Here is a 23,672-nt window from a genome sequence, read left to right on the forward strand (position 1 = left end):
GATTTCCCCCCAGATTACGTGACACCCAGTCCTAATCTCAGCCATGTCTTGTCTCTGAAATCTGGTTCCAGTGCCAGTGCTCAGCCCTGAGTCTGTGAAATGGGATGTTGAATGTATCAGTTGTCTTCATCTTGACTTCTAATAAACATGGTTGATACAGCCTCTCTTTATACTTTTTACAGACACTGCTATTTTACAGGACTATATTTGTAAATAGAATGGGGGAAAATCTACCATACAGGTCAGTCCCACCATAATACATGTTCTAACTAGATTTATGTTATGAAATCATTTTCAAACTAGAAAAGAATTTACTTCAGTGTTTAATCTAAGCTGGAGTGTCCTGGGAGTGTTGATTCTTGTTCAAGGAGCCAGACTGGGCACTTCAATATTCATTAGTTGACCCTGTATTTCTCTGGACTTACCAATTGATTAGAAAGGAAAATGGTTTTCAGGAAAAAAAGTACAGTATTGCCTTTTGTTAGACGAAGTGTGGCTTTTGGCATCAGTGTTAACCTGATTAACTTTTCCCTTCCAGGGAAGACTAAGACCTTGTGCTTTAAAAAAAAAGAAAGAAATATCATTTATATATTTCAATGTTTCCTTTGCCAATTAGATGTATTACAAATTTTTAATACAATAAAATCTAATTTGCCCTTGGATTGTTACATTATTTCAGTACTCTGTATGATGATTCTTCAGTTGAGATTGATATTGCTTACAGAAAATGGAATTTATTATTGCTAATAAATGTTTATTAGCATAACCTACTAAGAGCAATGTCATTTTCTATAATGATAATGGTCCCAATGTTGTTTTATCATTTCCATAGCACTTTGATGTTCACTGTGCTCCATATTCAGCCATGTTTATCAAATGCCTGGATATAGCCATACTGCAAGTTATGTTTAGTAACAGCTTAGTCTTAGATACATATTGGAAGTCCATCCCATTGATTTTAATAGAAAATATGTTTATGTAAGCATGTTTGCTTAAATATGTCCACACAGCCACAAGAAGCCAAATGTACACAGCCACAAGAGGCACACGCGCGTATGTACATTCTCTCTCTCTCTCTCTCTCTCATATATCTTGTAATTATTTATGTTATTGTACATATGGGTATGGCTGTAATCCTGAAAGGATTACATTCTCCCCACAGGAATCTGCCCACCCCATGAGAAGAACTTGAGAATTTGAAATAGTCCTCCTTCCTTGGCTTTTTCAGTGGTCCCCCCCCCCCCCGCCCTTTATGAAACACCTTGTCATGGGAAGTGCAACTGGCCTCTTCTTTGGAAGAGTTTTGGTTGCAAGCAAAAGCCTACCTCTTCCAGCTGGCTTTCCCTGAGCTTTTCTCCCAATTTTTGTCTGGCAGAACTCCTTTATTATTTTATATTGCTTCATATTGTATATATATATATTTTAAAAACCATTATTAAGCTTTCTTGATTTTTTCAAAAGGAAAAAGGTGAGATATACATTTTAAAAATAAATATAAAACACAATGAGGAATGAACTCCATTGAACAAATATATTGCTGAGTATGAAGCTACTTTTGCGTAAACATGCATAGGATTGTGCTGTAGCAATATTGAGATTATACTGAGAATCTCACATTTTAAACCTAGAAGGGCAAGAGATAGATGATTCCAGAGAAAGGGGGAAAATCAGGTCTCTGCCCAGCCTCTGGAGAAGCAGCAAATCTGATCAAAGAATAGGTAATCAAAGAATAAGGTAAGACGTTTGTAAAGATAAGTAAGACTGTTTCTTTAAGAACAAAGCTTTTGTCTGGAGGATTGGGGGAAAGGGACATAGCCAGGGAGAAAACAGGGATTTTTTTAGGAATGGAAAATTTTCCCATGGAAAAATCAAGTAAGAGACATTTTTTCATAAAGTTTTATGTGACCCCACATCTCCAGCCACAGCACCTTTGTCTGGTCCAGAAGAGGTCCTTCGGACCCTTGGACAAAAGAACTCAAGTAACCCCAGTATACTCTTTGGTACCTAAATGCCAACCGAAGGAACTGGATTAGAGTGTTGTGTTGATGTAATGTGTATTCACTACTATATACTAAAATTTTAATTCCTATGCTTTAGTCTGAATGTGTGCTGCTTGATATGGGGTGAGATTAAAAAGGAGCTCCCCACTCTTCCTGCTGCAATGGAAAAATGCATCAGTTTGATTTTCCTAAGAAAATGTACAAAAGCAAGCTTTAAGAAACTGCTTAAGAAAAAAAATATCTTCAAATACATAACTGGCTTTTTGTGTCCTGCATGGTAGCAGGGGTGTAGCAAGGTTGCTCATGACCCAGGGACAAGCCGAGGTTGCCACAGAGCACATAACCCGATGATGGCCACACTCCTTCCCCCTGCACCAGCATACTGATGCAGGGAGTGTGCAGTGCTGGATGAAAACATGCACCCCTTTGCCCTCTCCAATCAGCCAAGCACTTTCTTTGCTAGCTAAGTACTTCCTTTCCCACTTGCAAGGGAGAAAAAGGAAGCACCTGGCTGGCAAACAAAGTGCTTGCTAGCTGGAGTGGGCAAGGTGCCATTGCAGAGGTGCAGCTAGTTAATTTTGGACCTAATGAGCTTACGGGGTGCGGGGCGGGCAATGCAAAATAACCATACTCTCCATTTATATACATTTCACCACAAACTCACAGGTCTGGGTCAGAGTTTATTTCAAGGGGGGGAAAGGACTACATAACCCCCAAAGGATCCATACATCTTCTTGATCATTCACCACAAACCCACAGATCTGGACCAGAGTGCATCCTCCACCCACCAACAAAAAATCCAAAAGCCCCAATGGATTCATATAGCTTCTTGAACAATCACAAACTAACTGGGACACAACATGTGTTTCTTGCTCCAGAGTTCAAACACAAAACTAATTTGGACATACAGTGCATTCGTAAGTGGCAGGCGTGGATTAAAACCACAACACATGCTTCACAGTTCTCATACAGACCTTTCGGATCACAAACCAAATTGAATATAGTGGATTTGTAAAATAATAGTAATTGTGAGTTTTTTATTCAGATGTAACAGTTCAACTTTCACTAGATGTGAAGTACTCTGTGGATAGAGAGAACTCTTTCTGGCAGCTTTACTGAAGTAGGGGGGGGGGGAATTAAACAAATAAATATCACCAATTTCCTTGAAATAAAAATATACACAGTCCCACCATCTTGGACTACATGTGTGCCCAGCTTCAGAACTCTAAGCCCAGCCATTCTGGATGTAAAGGGTTGTACAAGTGTCGGGGGGGGGGATGTTGCCTTTATGAAGGCAAAGAGCAGATTCCTTCACATGAGGATGGAATGATGATCCAGGGAGGCTTCAGTTTCAGATGTTTTTTGTAATTTTCTGCCAAGAAACAAACCACTTATAGGACTTTATTTTTCTTTTCGTTTTGGGAGTTCTTTTAAAAATTAAAAAAATCATTTAAAAGCAATGCATTGACTTGTTGTCATGTATATGACACCCCTGTGTATATGACCCCTGAGGGGAGAGGTGTGCCCGCTGGAAACATATACTTTATCCCAGTTGGGGCTCTCACCCAACAACGTGAAAGCCTCTGGTCCTAGGCTGTAGCAAGGCCAAAGATTGTGCAGACGAGTGAAAAAATGAAGGGGGGGGGAGAGATTCTTGTCTCCCCAAATATCTATTTTATTGCTAATAACAAACAGAATACCTGAAGCAGAACACAGTCATTGATGCAAAGTCAACTCACATTTGAGTTGAGGTCTTCAGTTGCGGTGAAAAGATGGTAGCAAGTAAGCACATGAACAAAAATACAAAAGGACACACCTCAGAATAAAATGCTCTCTCCCTCTGAGGGCTTGCTAAAAAATGCTTTCCAAGTTGACGTCTCTGCCCTAGATGTTTCTAATCTACATCAGTATCCACTCAGGTCTTATCCCTTCTGCCCTGAGAACACTGTTCAGGCCTCTGATTCATGAGCACTTTCCCTCTTCCCAATTCAAAACATGCCAGAAGCGGATCGACCTTTTTGTCATGGTCCAAGTGCCGCCTTATTTTGACTAGGAGGTGAGAGGTGAAGGCCAAAGAGCTCCACAACAGCAGGGACCTTTCCACACAGCAGGCTTTAGCACGGGTTTACTGGGAGCCTTTACTGCGAACTCCAAGTTGTTCCCCCAAACCAGTGCAAATAGAGGAATTTTTTTACCCCATTTATAAACTGGTCCACACTCTTGCACAGTGAAAAACCTAAATTGTGTGCAAACCACTCCCTGATAATTCGCAGAGACTTCAGGGTAAATCTGGCGGATATGTGGCTCTCCCAGGGAGGAGAGCTGGTCTTGTGAAAGCAAACATGACTTGTCCCTTTAGCTAAGCAGGGTCCACCCTGATTGCATTTGAATGGGAGATCACATGTCAACACTGTAAGATATTCCCTTAAGGGGATGGAGCCATTCTGGGAAGAGCAGAAGGTTCCAAGTTTCCTCCCTGGGTTCTCCAAGAAAGAGCTGAGAGAAATTTGTGCCTGCGACCTTGGTGAAGCCACTGCCAGTCTGTGTAGACAATACTGAGCTAGATAGACCAATGGTCTGACAGTATATGGCAGTTTCCTATGCTCCTATGTGAATGCACCCCCTCCATTCCAGGGGAGATGCGGGTTAAATGTCCAGGTGTTTTTGCTGTTCTCAGCAAAAACAGTGTCTCACAGCAAGACTGCACAAAATGTTTTTTCTTGAGCCAAAATGGTTCTGCTCAGGCCTTTTTGTCAATGTGGGCCCTTTTGTCAATTTTTTTTGGTCAATTTTCTCAAACACCCACCAAAACTGAGTGCTATCCATAACATTGTTAATTTCAAAATCAATACATAAAGTCCTGTTAACCTGTCCCACATTGAGCACAATTTCAGAACTCTATGCAAAGCCATTCTGGATATATAATAGGGGGTGAAAAGGGGAGTGATGTCACTCCTTTTTAGGCAGGCAATGGGCAGATATCTCCACATGGAGATGGAATTATGGTCCAAGGAGGAAGGCTTCAATTCCAGAATGTTTTGTAATTTTCTGCCATGAAACTAGCCTCTTATAGGACTTTTTAAACTTTTTTAAAAAATAATTCAATAAATCATTAAAAACTAGCTGATGGACTGACATGCTTCAAAATGAATACACAGAATCCTGATAACCTGTCCTACATCTGTGTCTAATTTCAGAACTCTAGGCCAAGCCATTTCAGAAATATAAAAGGGACCCTCTTTTCCTTGGGGAAAATCATGGGGCCCTCTAGGTGAGTGGGTCCCCAGGTCCAAGCCTAATAGCACCTCTGCACATTTGTGTCCAGCACCACCATGGCCCCTGTATCAGCATGCTGATCTGGGGAAGGAGCAAGACTGGCATAGGATAGCACACCTGGTCTTGGTAGCAGAAAGAAGGGATAATGGCATGGTGGAGTGGGGTGGCCACAAACTGCCTTGACAGACCCTGGATCCCTGTCACCCAGAGACATTTGTCTCCCCCCCCACTCCATTTTTCCTACACATATGCTTGGTAGAAATAACTCCTGATATCTTTTTCATTTCCAGATGCAGCTGTGTGAGAAGGATGTCCATTTTGCTTGTAGTGGTTGTGCAGTAGAGAAAGTAGTAGAGAAAGTAGTAGAAATCCCACTAAAAGAGCTTCTATGAGCTCTCAACAGGGGAGAAAAACCTAGATACCTTTATCATGCCTGTATGTATGTATGAATGGATTGACTAATTGATTGGTTGATTGCTGTAGAAGGGGAGGATCATGACAAATTTAGGAAAGGCTATTTTGATTCAGAAAATGGTTCAGGAGTTAACAGCCCCCCCATCCCAAACACTGTTATTCCAACAAAATTAGAACAGATAATGTGAGGGCTGACAAAATTAAACCATAAGGAGATCCAATACAGTCTTATAACATGTCTGTTTGGGACCTCACTAAACAACTTGTACTAAGATACTTACTGGAGGGAATGTCTAGGTACAGTTATAGGCCTTGAGATGCATATCAGAACACATTTCTGCCTTTTTAGCAGCAAACACTGTAATTGTGCTGTAGACAACTCCACTAAAATCTGTTTTGATTAGTCTACAACTTCACATTCATTCATTCATTTCTATACCGCCCAAAACTTGCGTCTCTGGGCAGTTTACAATTAAAATCCTTTAAAACATCAAATCAATTAACAATTAAAATCATTTAAAACAGGTAAAACTCAATATTAAAAATACTAAACTATAAATCTAAGTAAAAGCCTGGGTGAATAAATGTGTCTTCAGTACCTTTTAAAAAGTTGCCAGAGCTGGATAGGCCTTGAGATTGTTTTTACCGCCTTGAGATTGTTATTAATGAAAGGTGGTATATAAATTCAACAATAAAATAAATAAACAATAGGCTCTTATTTCAATAGGGAGCGCATTCCAAAGTCCAGGGGCAACAACGGAGAAGGTCCATTCCCAAGTAGCCACCAAAAGAGCTGGCAGCAATCGCAGACAAACCTCTCCAGATGATCTTAACAGGCGGTGGGGCTCATGGCGAAGAAGACATTCTCTTAAATACCCAGGGTCCAAGCTGTTTACAGCTTTATAGGTAATAACCAGCACCTTGTATTTTGCCCAGAAATGTATCAGCAACCAGTGGAGTTTCTTCAACACAGGAGTAATATGGTCTCCCCTAGATGACAGAGAAACCAACCTGGCTGCCGCATTCTGTACCAACTGCAGTTTCCAGACTACATACAAAGGCAGCCCAATATATAACACATTGCAGAAATCTAGCCTAGAGGTTACCAGCATATGTACCACCGTTTTAAGGTCATTTATCTCAAGAAACAGATGCAGCTGGTGTATCAGCCAAAGCTGATAAAAAGCACCACCGCAGCCTGGGACACCAGGGAGAGGTTTGGATCAAGAAGCACCTGCTGACTGCGAACCTGCTCCTTCTGGGGGAGCATGACCCAATCCAGAACCGGCAGATCAAAATCATCTCCCAAGTTTCTTTACTCCCAACTTTCTCTACTGCACAACCACTTCAAGCAAAATGGACAGCCTTCTCACACAGCTGCATCTGGAAATGAAAAAGTTCCGACCCTGCACAATAAGTACCTCTGTCTTATCTGTATTCAGTCTCAGTTTGTAATCCCTCATCCAGCCCACTACTGCCTCCAGGCAGGCATTTAGGGATGTTATGCCTTCTCCTGAAGATGTTGACATGGAGAAATACATTTGGGTGTTATCAGCATATTGATAACACCCTTCACCAAATCTCCTTATGATCTCTCCCAGTGGTTTCGTGTAGACGTTAAACAACATCGGAGACAACATGGAGCCCTGAGGGACACCATAGGAAAGTTCAGATTTTGAAGAACAACAGTCTCCAAGAAACACCATCTGGAATCTGCCCGTGATGTAGGAGCAGAGCCACTGCAAAGCAGTGCCTCTCACCCCCAATCCCCTCAGACATTCCAGAAGGATACTATGGTCAATAGTATTGTGAGCCACCAAGAGATCCAAAAGGACCAACAAAGTCACAATCCCTCTGTCAATTCCCAATTGGAGATAATCCATCAGGCCGACCAAGGCAGTGTCCACCCCATAACCCGCCCAAACGCCAGTTTGAAATGGGTCATTTGAATCCAAAAACTACAAACAGATGTGAGGGGGGAGTGGCCTGTGTTCGAAACATGGGTGGCCCTCCTAAATGCAGTGTGCGCTCAAGTGCATGCATTCCCACTCACTCCGCCCAGGAGGGGGCAGAGCTCCCATTCCCCCAGGCCAGGTGTTCTCCTGCACCGGCCACCTTCAGCTGCTGCCATCCACCTCCTTCTGGACTCAGCTGATGGAAGAAAGATTTATTATTATTGTTGTTGTTTATACAGTCAGACTGGTGTTATTGACTGGTTTGTTTTATCCAGCCATCGAGACCTTCCCAAGGACCTGGGATGGCTGAATTTTATTATCAGTGTTGTTGCTGTTATTATAGATATCGTCGCAGAATATAGGCTGTTCCCAGTAAAGTTGCTTTTTGTAATGGGCTGAGGGTGATTTCTGTGGCCCCTATGGGTAGTTGAGGTGCTCTTCAAGTTGTTTTGGAATTGCACCTAGGGTGCCAATTACCACTGGGATTACTTTGGTCTTTTTCTGCCACAGCCTTTCAATTTCAATTTGTAGATCTTTGTATTTTGTTGTTTTTTTCTATTTCTTTTTCTTCTATTCTGCTATCCCCTGGTATTGCTATGTCGATTATTTTAACTTGTTTTTCTTTCTTCTCAACTATAGTTATATCTGGTGTATTGTGTGGCAGATGTTTGTCTGTTTGTAGTCGGAAGTCCCATAATATTTTTGCATCTTCGTTTTCTTCAACTTTTTCAATTTTATGGTCCCACCAATTTTTGGCTACAGGTAGCTTGTATTTTTTGCAGATGTTCCAGTGTATCATCCCTGCTACGTTGTCATGCCTTTGTTTGTAGTCAGTCTGTGCGATCTTTTTACAACAGCTGATTAGGTGGTCCACTGTTTCATCTGCTTCTTTACAAAGGCGGCACTTGCTGTTTGTTGTTGACTTTTCTACTTTTGCTCTTATTGCACTGTTCTTAGTGCTTGTTCTTGTGCAGCCAGTATTAAACCCTCTGCTTCTTTCTTCAAGTTGCCATTCTTAAGCCATTGCCAGGTCTCGGTGATGTTTGATTTTCCAGTTATATTGCGAAAATATTGACCATGCAGTGGCTTATTTTTCCATTTTTCTGCTCTGTTCTTGACTTGTTCTTTCTTGTAGGCCTGCTTTGTTTCATTGGTGTTGAATAGTTTCTCATTATTGACCATATGAAGTGGATCTTCTTCACTGTCCTTTATAGATTATTCAAGGCCTCTTTTCTCCTCCTCTACTGTTTGATGGACTTGCAGCATTCCTCTTCCACCTGAGCTGCGAGGGAGGTATAGCCTATCTACATCACTGTGGGGGTGCAAAGCATGATTGATGGTCATTTTCCTGGTCTTACGATCTAGCATCTCTAGCTCTGCATGGGTCCAGTCTATTATCCCTACAGTGTATCTGATAATAGGTATAGCCCAGGTGTATATGGCTTGTATGGTATTCCTGCCAATAAGTTTGGAATTTAGGATTTTTCTAATGCTCCTGCTGTATTCACTTCCAATTTTTCTTTTAACTTCAATGTGTGCGATATTATCCACCTGGAGAATGCACAAGTATTTGTAATGTTCTTTCTCTTCCAGGTCCTTGATGTTGCTTCCATTGGGCAGTTCTTTTCCTTTTTTCCTTATTTTCTTATTTTCCCTCTGTTCATTATTAATGAAGCACACTTGTCTAGTCCAAACTCCATTGCTATATCGCTACTGAATATATGGACAGTGTTTAGCAGTGATTCGATTTCTGACTGGGACTTTCCATACAACTTCAGATCGTCCATGTACAATGGTCTAGCAGTGATTCGATTTCTGACTGGGACTTTCCATACAACTTCAGATCGTCCATGTAGCAATGGTTTATTTTTCTTGATGTTCTAGGTGTTTTGTATCCAAGGCCTGTTTTGTTTAGTATTTGTGAAAGTGGACTCATGGCGATTACAAACAACAGAGGGGATAGTGAGTCCCCATGGAAAATACCTCTTCTAATGCTAACCTGTCCAAGTGTCTCGCCATTGATTGTTAACTATGTACTCCACATGCTCATTGCTTTTTAAAATAAATATCTGAATGTTTTTGCTGACACCAGTTGTTTCTAAACATTTTAGTATCCATGTGTGAGGCAATGAGTCGAAGGCCTTCTTGTAGTCAATCCATGTAACACTTAGATTTGTTTTTCTTCTCCTGCAATTTTCTAAAATCATTTTGTCAATCAGCAGCTGGTCTTTTGTGCCTCTGGTGTTCAGGCAATTTCCTTTCTGTTCAACTGGAAGCTGTTTGTTAGTTAATAAGTGTTGCATGACTTCATCTGCTATTATTCCAGTTAATAATTTGAACTTGGTTGGCAGGCAGGTTATCGGTCTATAATTACTTGGAACTGCACCTTTTGCTGGGTCTTTCATGATGAGATGAGTTTTCCCAGTTGTTAGCCATTGTTCAATATCACCTCCTTGCAAAATGTGATTGAACTGTTTTGATAGTTGTTTATGAAGGCTTGTTAGGTGTTTAAGCCAAAAGCCATGCAGTTCATCGTTGCCTAGTGCAGTCCAATTTTTAATTTTCTTTGCTCTTTCACTTATTAATTCTTGTGTTATTATTAGATCTTGCATTTGTTGGTTACATTTTTTGACCTCTCTTACCCAGCCTGCTTTTTTATTATAATCTATTGGATTGTCCCATAATTTCCCCCAGAATTGCACTGTTTCTTCTTTATTTGGTCTTTCTATGTTTCTTGCAGTTTCTCCTTCTATGCTTTGGTAGAAACATCTCTGATTCGACTGGAATTGGAGATTCTGCCTGTGTTGTGTAATTCTGGCTTCGTATCTGCTAATCTTCTTTGACACTGCCATTATTTGCTGCTTTATTAAATCAAGGACTTCTCTAATTTTCCTTGAATCTAGACGGTAATTTTGGAGCAGATACTCTTTGGTGTTTTCATTCTTCAGCTTTTTGTCTTTCATATCTTTCAATTTACTAGTATCTGATCTAAGCCTGGCGATTTTATTTTCTAATCTAATCTTCCATTTAGGTGATGTATTACTTTCTTTTTTTACAGTTCCACTGATCTTATATCTGAGCTCTTGTGTTGTTATTGTTGCTGCACTGTACATTAGTTGGTTTGTTTCTTGCAAATTATTGGTTGTTATTTCTGCAAGTGCAGCATTGACATCTTTCAATGCCTGAGCAAGTTGTTTTTTTGGGAACTGTTTTTAGAGCTGGAAGTCGAACCCTGGTGGTTGTTTGGTTCATGTGCTCAGTTATTTTTTGCTTTAGTTCTTGTTGCTTTTCTGTTAAACGGCATTTGGGTTTTTGAGGTGAAGGCAAAGGGGAGGTTGCCTGGTTTTGATTTTGAAACAGTTCAGCAACAGTGGCATCCTCCATTTCCAACACCTCCTCCACCTGCGCCCGAGCAACTTCAGTTGGTGGTCATTCTTCTTCCATATCTTGAGCTCTTTGCAGTTCTTCCAGCTCAACTCCTGTGAATACTTTATTTCTTATTATGAATCTTCTCTGATCTGCTAGCCTTTGTTCTGTTATTTCTGTATCTGGATGTTTCTTTTTCCAAATTTAGTACATTCTTTTTATACAACCTAGTTGGACTAGACTTGTAATAGCAGATCATTATTTCCTTGTTGGCATTTTTCATATATATTTTTCTGGTTAAGAGATGTTTCTTCCAGTAACTCTGCAGTCTCCAGCCCTGGTTGCTCAACTGAAGATCCTGAGTCCTGTAGCCCACTTGCCACCAGATATCCAGGGACTCCAGCACCTGGTGTGGTCCTTGTTGACCTGTGTGACAACCGATCCGGTATAGATTTATTAAAGTTTTGCCTCACCATATTGTTGATAGGAGAGGCCCTCTTCATCTGGCTCCTCTGGTGAGACCTGTCCAGTATGGTTGGACCTCTGGCATAGCTCTCATCTTCCTCAGAGCATGCAGGCCCCACAACCACACCAAAGTAGTGCCTCACTGAGGGATTGTTGTTGTTGTTGTTGTTGTTGTTGTTGTTATTATTATTATTATTATTATTATTATATTAACAAATTAATAAACTTTATCTGTTGGCCGCCCCATAACAAATTGTTCTTTGGGTGGCTCACAACAGAGGATTAAAGCATGCAATAAAAACACATACATTAAATCATGACAAGAAGGTGAAAATAAAATTAAAAATACAATACAAAGCAGCTTAAAAACTTCATATTTAAAAAAAAATTAAATTAGTTAAAAATCTGAAAAACCTGAATTTAAAAACCCAATTTTAAAAGGCCTGGCTGAACAAAAAGGTCTTTATCTGGCTTCTAAAAGAACAAAGTGATGAAGCCAGGCGAACCTCACTGGGAAGCCTATTCCATAAACGGGATGGAACCACTGAAAATGCCCTCTCCCTGGGGCCTGAACACAGCCCGGCAATCATGGCCAAAAAGGTAGTGGTGGCTGCTGCTCATCTGTCTGCTTTCTTCCTCCTTCCATTGGCAAGGTACCACTGACTGCCTTTAGCTGCAGCCATCCACCTCATTTGGTCGCGCTCACATCTGGCCAATGGAAGGAGGATAGGCACAGCTGGGCAAGCAGCCTAAGTTGCTGATTGGTTGAGGCAGTGGCAGCAGCCCCGCTCCTGGCTGCATCCATCCTCCAGGCAACTGTGATGTGATGATGGGAGTCGTAGTCCAACAACAGATGGAGGGCCCTTATGCACCCCTTCTTTAGAGTAACTATTGAGTAACTTTGTCTGGATGTCATCCACTAAGGCTATTCACACAATCCCTGCGAGGGCAGGGAGGGTGGCAGAGGGGGAGGATCATCTGGGAGGAAGGTTGGTGGAACCCTCCTTTCCTTCCAGATGATCCTTTGTGTTCTTGTGGGGGCACCATTGTGCGCCCACACAATCTGCACTGCTCACTGGAGGCCCTGGCCTCCAAGAATCTCACAATGCACCATGCGATGAGCACCCTAGGAGTCTGCGTATACTCTGTGCATACTCAGTGTATGCTAAGGTGCTTGCAGGTACAAAGCGCCCAGGTACAAAAGTCAGACATGCCGCAGAGGCACTGTCAGGATCGGCCTCAATACTGACAGAGCACACAAGCAGCCTACCCAAGTAGGGCTTCCCTAACATGGGAAAGGCTTCTCATGTGCATAACCTCAGTGTTTTTAGGAAATGGAGAACTAAAAAACAGATATAGCACAATCTCGAACATTATAGTGATGAAAATCAAATAAAATACTGGTGAACTGTTTGTGATAAAATCTTTGAAATTATATTTGTAGTTAGGAGGTCTAAAATTGAAGTTTTCATCCTGTGGATCACAATATGTGGATATCATAACCATGAGGTTACTGGGGAAAGATTTGCTTTCTTTTCCCTCCCCTATTTTCTTAGGTTCATTCATGACATGGTTCCATGAAAAATCCCATTGTCCTTGTTCTGCTGATACAACACACATGTATGTTTGTCTGTATGCAATAGATCCATTTTTCTTGGAACTGATTTGTTAGAGGAAATAAGTACATGAGATTTTAAAACTGACAAAGACTTATTTAGAAATGGTCTCTCTTCCTTTAGTGGAAAAAATTAGCATTTTAAAAAATCCATGCACTTTCCCCTTTAATGCACAATATTTAACTAAAATAATCAGGAAGATTGCTGTAAATAGCTTACATTATGTTAGTTGTTTTCTCTGCTTATGATCTGTAATTATTGAAAATTTATTTCCACCAGCAGAACAGCAAAACAAGTCAAACCACTACTCTAGGCTAAACTAATCAGTTGCACTGGCAACCCTCAAAGAGTTTGATGTCCTTTAATGTTGAATTCTATTGGAATAACTTCCAGGGCAAATTACCTACTCTGCTCTGCTTGGAGACAAGGGCATTTGGTAAACACTTACAACTGCTATTAAAAATTTAGGGTTATTACCAAAGCGGCTTAGCTTTGTTGTTTCTTGTAAATCCAAGAAACACAGAAAGGAGTTGGTGCTATGCAGATCAGGTGTTATAGACACGCAGGATAAGAATCAAAGGGGGCATAACTGGGAGGGAAAAGGGGGGGGGACCCATACTCTAATAATCTACCTCTAATGACCTACCAGTTTTCCTTTACCCCCCACATCTGTATCATTTTTCTGTCAGTTTTTTGACACAAACCAGCAAACACGTAGCAGCATGCTTTATATTTTCATAACATTAATTTCAAAAAGAGTTTGCTGCAGCAAAGACCCATTTTGCTGGCTCTCTGTTTCAGACAGAATTCCATTCTCTTTGGGGAATATAGGGAAAACATGTTTACAACCAGTTGGTACTGGCTGATGAGCTGCTGGGATTCACACTTTCTTTGTTTATCCATGAACACATACTGGGGTAGATGTGTTTGCTATAGGATTTCAAAATTTATAGTTATCTTATTTCTATTATGGTGTTTCAGTCAGGTATACTGAAGACAGGTTTAGAACAGAATGGCAGTCCTTAATTAAAACAGCATCCTAAATGAACCAGATCCATTCCTCTGCCAGGGTTATTAGAAACAATTCAGTTCTAACAGTTTACTACCAGCTACTAGATGGTTAGCCACTTTAAGTGGTGCAGTGGGGAAATGCTTGACTAATAAGCAGAAGGTTGCTGGTTCAAATCCCTGCTGGTGCTATATCGGGCAGCAGCAATATAGGGAAGATGCTGAAAGGCATAATCTCATTCTGCGTGGGAGATGGCAATGGTAATCCCCTCCTGTATTCTACCAAAGAAAACCACAGGGCTCTGTGGGCACCAGAAAATCAACTCGATGGCACACTTTAACTTTACTAGATGGTTGGTTTGCCCCATATAGCTACTAAGATGTGTCATGTTGAATGTCACATTTATTCCTCCAGCCAACATGTCTGGTTTGGGGGTGGTTCATAGCCTCCTTCTCTAACTTTTCCCTTTTGCGAGTAATGTCACTCTTACTTAGATTGTAATCTGTTCACATCTTTAGTTTGATTTGAGTTTTTGTGCAGCATACAGTGTATGATATATAGTGCTGGAAAATATTTCAGGACAAGAGCCCCTGGTGGCGCAGGGTAAAACTGCCGCCCTGTAACCAGAGGGTTACAAGTTCGATCCTGACCAGGGGCTCAAGGTTGACTCAGCCTTCCATCCTTCCGAGGTCGGTAAAATGAGTACCCAGAATGTTGGGGGCAATATGCTAAATCATTGTAAACCGCTTAGAGAGCTCTGGCTATAGAGCGGTATATAAATGTAAGTGCTATTGCTATTGCTATAGTTATTATCACTGCAGTACACCCTCCAGCCATTTGTAGTGGGAACATTGCATTGCAGCAGCATTCAGACCAGTATCTATAGCCAAATCTAGCAAAGCAGCAGCTAAAGGCAAGAGCTCAAAGGAAAAGTTGTTGAACTTGCAAAGCCTGGCTGCAAATGGAAACCAGGAATGCCGACCCTCCCTGGAGTATGATGGACAGAGTTCTAGGGAAAGGACAGAAACTTTACTGGGGAGGGGGCAGGAACTGGATCCTCAAAGCTTCAAGACTCCTCTGAAGGGGAAACTGTAGGAAGGACAACAAGCTCTGGCTGCTCGATGGTCTATTGGACTTTTCATCAGGGCTGGGATCTCAGCTGGGGTTGCTTAGCCTTTTCCAAGACAGTCTTCTACAGGTCAGAGTATAGGTGCCAGCTAGTTATTCCCTCTGTTTGCAATTTGCTATGTGATGCAAGATGGGACACAGTGCTAGATACTCCTATTTGATCTGAGACACCTAACCCTTTACAGTAATAGTTTGCTTTTTTGTCAGTGATATTGTACAATACAGTGTCTGAAGGATGCCATCTTGACTGTCTGGAACAGATGTAGATGTACCAAATAGTTTATCAGCAAATGGATCAAGCCTCTTGCACAAACTATTTAGTATATTTTGCCTGATATCTGAGTTCTAGCCAGCAGCAAAGCCTGGTACAAGTTGGGCATTTCATGCTGTCAGTTGGGAAGAAAGGGGGGAAAGATACTGTAAGTATGGGTGGCCATTTGCTCACCTTACTGTGGTAATGAGTATGGTGTTGCAAGCAAATTTACTATGGAGCATAACTTCTATATTAAGCAGAGCTGGAGGCTACATGTTTACTTTGTTAATGGCTTTTTAGCTATTACAAAATCAGTTATGTGTTGGTGAAACCATATGGTTTTAATGGCCAGGATCCAAGAAGTCAAGAAGCAAATTAGGTAAAGAACTTGGTCTTATTGAAAAACAGCTGCCCCAATACAAAATTATTGTATGTGCAAACTGCTTAGAAAAGTCAGAGGACTTTCAAAGACAGTTTGTGATATGGCATTGAGGAGTGAGCTGTTCAAATAAAAGATCTGCAATACCTCAAGGCTAGTGTTAGTTCTTTGTGTGAGCCTATGAGATGCTTTGTATCACAGTCAGTATGTTGAGGCTGGTAAGGACATAAGAACAGCTCTGCTGAATCAGGCCCAAGGCCTATCTAGTCCAGTATCCTGTTTCACAGTGGCCCACCAGATGCCTCTGGGAAGCCCACCGGCAAGAGCTGAGGGCCTGTCCTCTCTCCTGCTGTTGCTCTCCTGCAACTGGTATTAGAGGCATCTTGCCTCTTAGGCTGGAGATGGCATATAGCCCTCAGACTGGTAGTAATTGATAGATCTGACCTCCATGAATTTAACTAAACTCTTCTTAAAGCCATCCCTACTGTTGGCTGCTGTGGCAGAGAATTCCATAGGTTAAAAATGTTTTGTGTGAAAAGTGCTTCCTTTCATCAGTCCTAAATTTCTTGGCAATCTGTTTCATGGGATGACCCCTGGTTCCCGTGATGAGAGAGGAAGAGAAATTTCTCTCTATCAACTTTCTCCACACCATTCATAATTTTATAAACCTCTGTTAGGGATGTGCATAAAACCAGCTGGCCCAGTTCAGTTCGGGTCCATACTGGCCTGTTTGGTTCTGCACCTCGTCAAACCTCCCCTATTCAGTTCAGTTCAGGGGGGGAGGGGTTGTGATCTTTTTTTTAAAAGTTATTTTTTAAAAAATATATATTTTAAAAAAAACCTGGGTCATGACAGAGCCATGCAGAGGCCATTGGGCATGCACAGCAGCCTCCAAAATGGCCACCACAACAGGGGTGAGGCATGGAATGGGCCATAGACTGCCCAAACAGAACCTATGGAAACCCCCCCCGGGGGGGGCTTCCAAGAAGCCCCCCAGAGGGGGTAAGTTGATATTTTAAAAATCTCTTTAAAACTTTAAACCTTCCAAACAGGTTGGGGGGTTTGGTTCAATGCCGAACCGAACCGGGGGTGGTGATTCAACATCGTGCCGTGGAACCAAACCAGTTCGACATCAAACAGGTTCTGTCCCGAACCTGTTCACACATCCCTAATCTCTACCATGACTCCCCTCATTTGTCGTTTTTATAATCTAAAAAGTCCCAGGTGTTGTACCCTTGCCTTTTAAGGAAGGTGCTCTAGGTGGCTGATCATCCTGGCTGCCCTCTTCTGTGCCTTCTCCAGTTCTATAATTTCATATATTGTCATAATAATTAATATAATATAATATAATATAATATAATATAATAATAATTATAATAATCTCTATTATAATTTTTATGGTAATCATAAGAAAATTTCTATTGATGCACAACATATAATGTAAAGTTTGCTTATATGAGATATTGCTGTAAGCTATCTCAGTAGTACATCTATGGAACATTACATAGATAGGATCAGGCCTGCATGCACATAGCATTTCAACTAACCTTTACTAGTAGATGCCTAGTTATTTTAATAAAATAAAATGATGTGAGTGGCCAAAGACTGCTTCCTCTTAAGAAACATAAAACAATTAGATCCCATTTTGGTACAAAATTGATGATAAAAGCATTATAATATATAACAGGAGATTTATAAAATCCCAGTGTTAATTGGTTTATGATGTTATTAAACAAGTTTACATTGCAATGAATATATTGATAGTACTTAAAAACCACATTGTAATTAGTTTATTAATGAATATCTGAACATTTTAAATGGCATGTTTGTAGCTTTTGTAAAATTAATGGCAAAGCTTTTTAAACTGGTATCATGGGGGAAATCCACAAAGTTTGCAAGTGCTTATTGTTGGTACATGTAAAACAAATGTTGCCTTGCTGATCTATCTTGTTTTTCAGAACTAAACTAAGCTTTGTATAGAGGTTGATGACATCAGCTCATCTCCTAGTAACATCTCTTTAGTTATCCTTCGCCTCCCACACTTGTTTCATGCCGGTAAACAAGGATGAATTTTTTTCTATCATTTGGCTTAAGTAGCAAAGCAACATTGCAGCTTTTTAATTACTTTTCTTGCTTCATTTTCATTGTTCAAAAAGCTTTCTGAAGCATTGTTTTGTTTTGTTTTTGTCTGGGATGAGCAATAATGTTGGCACATAGTTATGAAGTCACAACCTATAATATGAACAGAGAGCCTCATCCATCAAACCGTCACCTCACATTTCTGTAGAGGGTCATAGGAGAACAAAGTAGCTTGTGTCAGGTTGAAATAGCACTTGTAAATGTTAGTGTGTTTGAAGCTGGTGGTTTGAAGTCTATTTAATTTGCTTGAAAGGCTCCAATGGCTTACTGCTGAGCAGAGGAGCAAGAAGAGGGAGGTGTCCTCATAAATTATTACTTGAAAGCTAACCACCATCATTTATGATGTGGAATTGTGCCATCTGTTTTTTAAGGCCTTTGATTTATTTTCATTCCCATTATGGAAAGGAAATACAGTTGAATGTTAAATAAACAAGGAAAACTTTGATTTTTATTTTTTTTTAATCATATTATCAGCATGTACAAAAATCTGTTTACAAAAAAAGTAGGGAAATGGTTGTAAATGGCTTTATTCACTTAATTGTTACATACTACTTTGCTTTACCTCAGCTCACTACAGAGAAACATGTGTGTCCTGTGTGGGTATGAAGTACAAATTTATATTTACTTGCATCGCATGCACTTTTAAAAGGCTTTCAAGTTCTGTTCAGACTTTGTGTCTTAAAGACGGGGGTGGGGGTGATATTTGCAGCCAGATAGCTTAGGCTCATTATCAGCTTTAGGAAGCCACTAATCAGGAATTAATGTCTCATTTGGAGGGGGGAAATGAAGCCCGTTAATAGAGTAACTGAGAGCTCAAGAGAAGTTTCTAGGGGTGTGTCTTGAAACAGTAGCTAAGAGGTTGATGAATTGGGGTTTTATGCCTTGTCATGAAGCATTATTGGTCTGGAATTTGGAGCTCGATGCCCAAATGTGTGTAGGCGACTTTGTTTGGATCCCCGCTCTGAGGATTAACATACTGAGATGCTTGAATGCCAACAGAATCTCTCCCTTCCCCCTTCACTCAACCCCCCCCCCCGCCCCCCGGAGAATCGTTCTGCTGAAGTCGTTCGGTTTGTGCTGCTTTTTCCTGTGAAAGGATTAGGGAATAGGAGAATGGCTTTGTGAGGAGGGAGAGAGAGAGCGCGCGCTAAGAAGAAACTAAACACAGCCTACGAAAGGCTAGCCTTTCATAGTTCTTTCAGGCAATTGAGACGAATTGCATGTGATATACAGCAGCTGGGGGGTGTTGATTTTCTTTTCAGCAACATACAGTAAGAGAAGCCGGTAAGGTTATTTTTTTCCCCCCGTCTTGTTCTACTGTTCTGTGATGCTATTGTAATTGCCTTATTGAGGACACTCCTTCAGGAAGAAGGGAAGTTGGTTAATGATACTGAGGACACGCTGCTTTGTCTTTCCTTTCCCTTGGACGACTGCTTAAGAAGGGGAAGAGATATTGTTTATGGTAAAGAGCGGGATTTTGATAGGAAAAAGTTGTTTCCCCCCTTTTTCCCAAAGTAATTTTAAGCCTAAAATGGGGGTGGAGCGGTTATAAAGTATAAATAACTGTTTAGATACGTTTAAACTGTTTAAAAGTATTTGGGTGAGGGAGAACAATTTCATCTAACTACTAAGATTGCAACATTTCTTTCTTGATGTTAGCGGATTTGTCACTTTCCTGGACTAATTCCAAATCTCCTGGGGTGTGCGTGAGAAACATATAGTAGATTTCTATTTTTCACATGGTCCACAAAGACTACAGGGACTGCTTGTCGTAGCAACAAAAGCTAAGCAAGCAATTCGCTCTGAAAGGTGAAAATGAGAAATAAATACCTTCTGAAGATGTAGGGGAGAGAAAAGTGAGATTAATCTAACCCACGATTTGGCTTATTTTAATGAAGAAACATGCCTTAGAAATAGCCCCAATGCATCACTACATACAAAATAGTAGTGATTATTTCACTGGGTACCAAAATACACAGGTGTATTTGTAGGCTGAGTTCTAAATATAGGCAGCAATCCAAAGCAAGTATGTTGCATTGAAATTAATGAGATTTACTTCTGAGAACATGATATTAGGCATAGGCATTTGATAATGCACTCTGTCTTTCTTACTTTTTTATATTTTACAATAGCAATTTGGTTTTTGTCTTATTTCATCTCACGTACTTCTGGGAATATTTAGCTTGAAATTAGTTGGGGGAGAGAAATACATAAACTCAGCTTGGGGGCACTTCTGGGAAAAGGTACAAAAATCCTTCTTCTGGGTCTCATAAACAGCAAAGCCATAATTACAAACAAAAGTTTCCTTTGTGGTCAATCAGAAATCACATAAAGGAAGTGAGAATGACTGACAACAGTTAAAGTGGTGATTGACAGAGAACCAGGAACTTTCTTTGACCTAACTTGTTAGTTTTTCCAGCACTTTTCCACTACTCTTATTTATTTTAAATGGCAGACTGTGAGATTCAGCCCTTACCATTTTATTCAAAATGCATATCTGAAATTTCCTATTATATTTATTATTGCATATGAATAAACTCTGTTTTTAGTCACTTGTTAAGTAAGCCACAACTTAATAGTTGTGTTATTTTCTGGAGACTCAAGGGAAGGAAGTGCATATTTTTATATTCATCTTCACAGGCTTACTTAAGAGCTTTTGGTGATATGTATCCGATTCATATGATGAACTGTTAGGGAACACTTTTGAAACACCAGTTTCTCAGGGAAATCTTTTTAGAGCTAAAAGTGGAGCTAGCCACAGTGATGCATAACCTGGGGTTAGGAAGTAAGCCATTTGCTTAGAAAGAGAGCACTAACTTTAGAACTAATACTCGCATTTTCTTTCCACCTCTCCCCCAAACCACAGACAGACACACAAAGACACATCCCTACAGACATGAGTTAATTGTGTTTAATTTTTAATTTAGAGTTTGCAGTTCAGACCAGGTCAGTTTGGACAAATGAATAGTCTTTCACCATCATGTTGATGGGTGGGGGGTGTTTTATATCTGCTTCCCTCATAAAGGTAAAGTGGTCCATCAAGTCGGTTCTGACTCCTGGCGCCCACAGAACCCTGTGGTTTTCTTTGGTAGAATACAGGAGGGGTTTACCATTGCCATCTCCCGCGCAGTCTGAGATGATGCCTTTTAGCATCTTCCTATATCGCTCCTACCTGATATAGTAGTAGCGTGGATTTGAACCGGTACCTTCCGCTTGTTAATCAAGCATTTCCCCGCTGCAAGGAAATCTTAAATAGATTAACTAAGGTTTTATTCAGCAACAACTATCTTTTCTCCTTCTTCATTCCCTCCCCTTTCCTTTCTGACTCTTCCCCTACACTCTCTACAGGTTCCTCCCTGGGGCAAATGTCCAAATAAATTGAAAAAGTTTAATGGATGGAATACAACACATCCCTCCCCTTTATAACAACCAAAAATTGAATTGATTTAAAATTTAGTAACAAAATCTTTTAGGTAGTCTTTTATCACTCACATTTCACCTAGGTCTTGGGTTCTCTGACACAAGAGCCGTTTATTCTTCTGGTACCGAGGAATGTCCATCATTTTCATCAACCTCATCTGCAAGGTCAAAACTGGAGGCAAGATCAAATTCTTCTTCAGTCCTTCTTGAGATCAGAATCCCTTCCCTCTTTTCTCATAGTATGCATGTTGCAAAGTCTCGAACTGTTCCATTTCTTTCCATCATCCAATATGACAGAATCTTCTCAGATTTTAATTATTGGTTTTGGTCCAAAATATTGGGAACATCACTTTCTCACTTTATAAGCCAGCCATACTCTAACAAAGTCCCTCACCTGAAATGTACGCTGTTTCGCACCCCATTTCTGATCTAAATACAATTTATATTTTTGTTGCTTTTCCTTTGCCTGATCATGAATCTCTGCATCCCAAGGGTGGGATGACACAGAAAGCCCTATCAGTTGTTGCCATTGGTGATAGGCTTGCATGCTCTCAGTAATCCAAAAGGTGATTTTGCTGTAGTAGAATGAGGAGCAGTGATAAGCAAATAGTATTTCACAGATTGCCTCTTCAAGAGTTGTTGCATAGCCAGTTGTAAACTTTCTTTCACTAATCTGTTCATTCTTCCCACTAAGCCATTCCCTCAGGGATGGTACAGGGAAAGAGACTTGTGTTTTATCCCATGGTTATGCAAGTATTGCTCCATTTCAAATGAGGTAAGCTGTGTCCCATTGTCAGTCACTAGTTCTTTAGGAAGACCTTCCCACACAAAAACTACAGCCATGAACTGGGCCACCTTGTTTGTAGTAATGCTGTCAGCAAATGCCACACTTCTGGCACCCTGAAATAGTAATCCACCACTACTATATCAAATTTTGTTTTGTGGGTTGGTTATCAAAAGGCCCCATTATATACAGACCAGAGAATGTTTTTCTCAAGGCACCATTGGGATACTCTGTTGGAGTCAAGGGGGTGGTAAACATTTTCTGCAATTTGTCAGATGCAGCAGAAGCCCTACCGTGCTGGATTAAATTTTCAATGTGTTTGTCTATACCTGGACACCAAAACCTTCTTTGATTTGCCTTTTAGTCAAGCTCATATCCAGGTGACCTTTGTGGTCAATGTTGATCCCTTTTGCTTGTAAGGAGGTTGGTACCACCAAACAACGTTCAGTCTTCAGCATTAGCTCATTGAGAAGGGACACCTCACTTGCGGTGTGCCTGTATCGTTGAAGATGTTCAGGTACCTTGTTTTTACATGGCCATCCATTTGTTATGTAAGGTTTAAATTATGGTTTAAGTTATTTGTTATGTAAGGTTTAAGCACTTGATCAGCATTGAGGACCGCTTTCCATTCAGAAGACGTGATCACTCCATGAGAGAATGAAGCTTTTTGTTTAATTACTACTCCTTCACCCTTGTCTTCTGGGGTCTCCTCTTGGTCTGGAAGTAGAAATCAGATAAACAACCTGCAGTTGTATTTCAAAGACCTAGAAGATATTCCATCTGGATATCAAAATCCATAAGTCTGGTGATCCATTTGGCTATTCTTAGCATTGTTTGACTTGATCCCTTAATAGTATATAAAGCAGATAGGGGTTTATGATCTGACCGTAAAGTGAATTTTCTGCCCCACAAGTAAGTCCTGAAGTGCCGCATCACCCATAAACATGCTAGAGCTTCTTTTTCAATGACAGAATACATCTTCTCTGAAGCAGTAAGCACTCTGGAAGCAAAGGCAACTGTAACTCACCTGTCCCCTTTTTTGCTGGGTCAAGACAGCACCCAAACCATATTCAGAAGCATCAGTGGTTACAATAGTGTGCCCATTGATGTCAAAAAAAGTGAGAGCAGGGCTTTCAGCAATGGCTGGTCTGAAAACTAGCCTTGCAGGATGCATCCCAGTTAAATGCTACATTCTTTTAAAAAAGAAGATGCAATGGAGCAACCTTTGAGGCAAATTGACTAACAAATTTAGAGTAATACAGAGTTTTTAAAAATGAGTGAAGTGCACCTTTCACCCAGCAAAGTGCACCCTTCACTCAGATGCTTCCCGAATAGCTTTCACCAAGTATTTTTGGGATGTATGCCACTCTGAGATATTGTGTGTCCCAAGTAAATCACTGAGTGAGTGCAAAAGTGATATTTCTCTGCAGAGATAGTAAGTTTGTGTTTTCAGAGTTTTCTTAAGACT

General features: G+C 40.6%; 1 protein-coding gene across 3 annotated transcripts in view; it reads left to right on the forward strand.

The window, feature by feature from the left end:
• The window catches only part of MID1 (midline 1), a 325,882-nt gene that overhangs the window by 91,295 nt on the left and 210,915 nt on the right, over positions 1–23,672 (forward strand). Inside the window, exon 1 of one of the 3 annotated variants that reach the window (XM_053308271.1) lies at positions 19,104–19,284. The exons of 1 other annotated variant lie outside the window; for it this stretch is intronic. The gene's annotated coding sequence lies outside the window, so the exon portion shown is untranslated. Of the gene's footprint in view, positions 1–19,103; positions 19,285–19,380; positions 19,463–23,672 lie in introns of those variants that run through there. One more of the 3 variants, XM_053308273.1, reaches the window with a different exon arrangement.

Source organism: Hemicordylus capensis, chromosome 3 (assembly GCF_027244095.1).
Source record: "Hemicordylus capensis ecotype Gifberg chromosome 3, rHemCap1.1.pri, whole genome shotgun sequence".
Lineage (NCBI taxonomy): Eukaryota > Metazoa > Chordata > Lepidosauria > Squamata > Cordylidae > Hemicordylus > Hemicordylus capensis.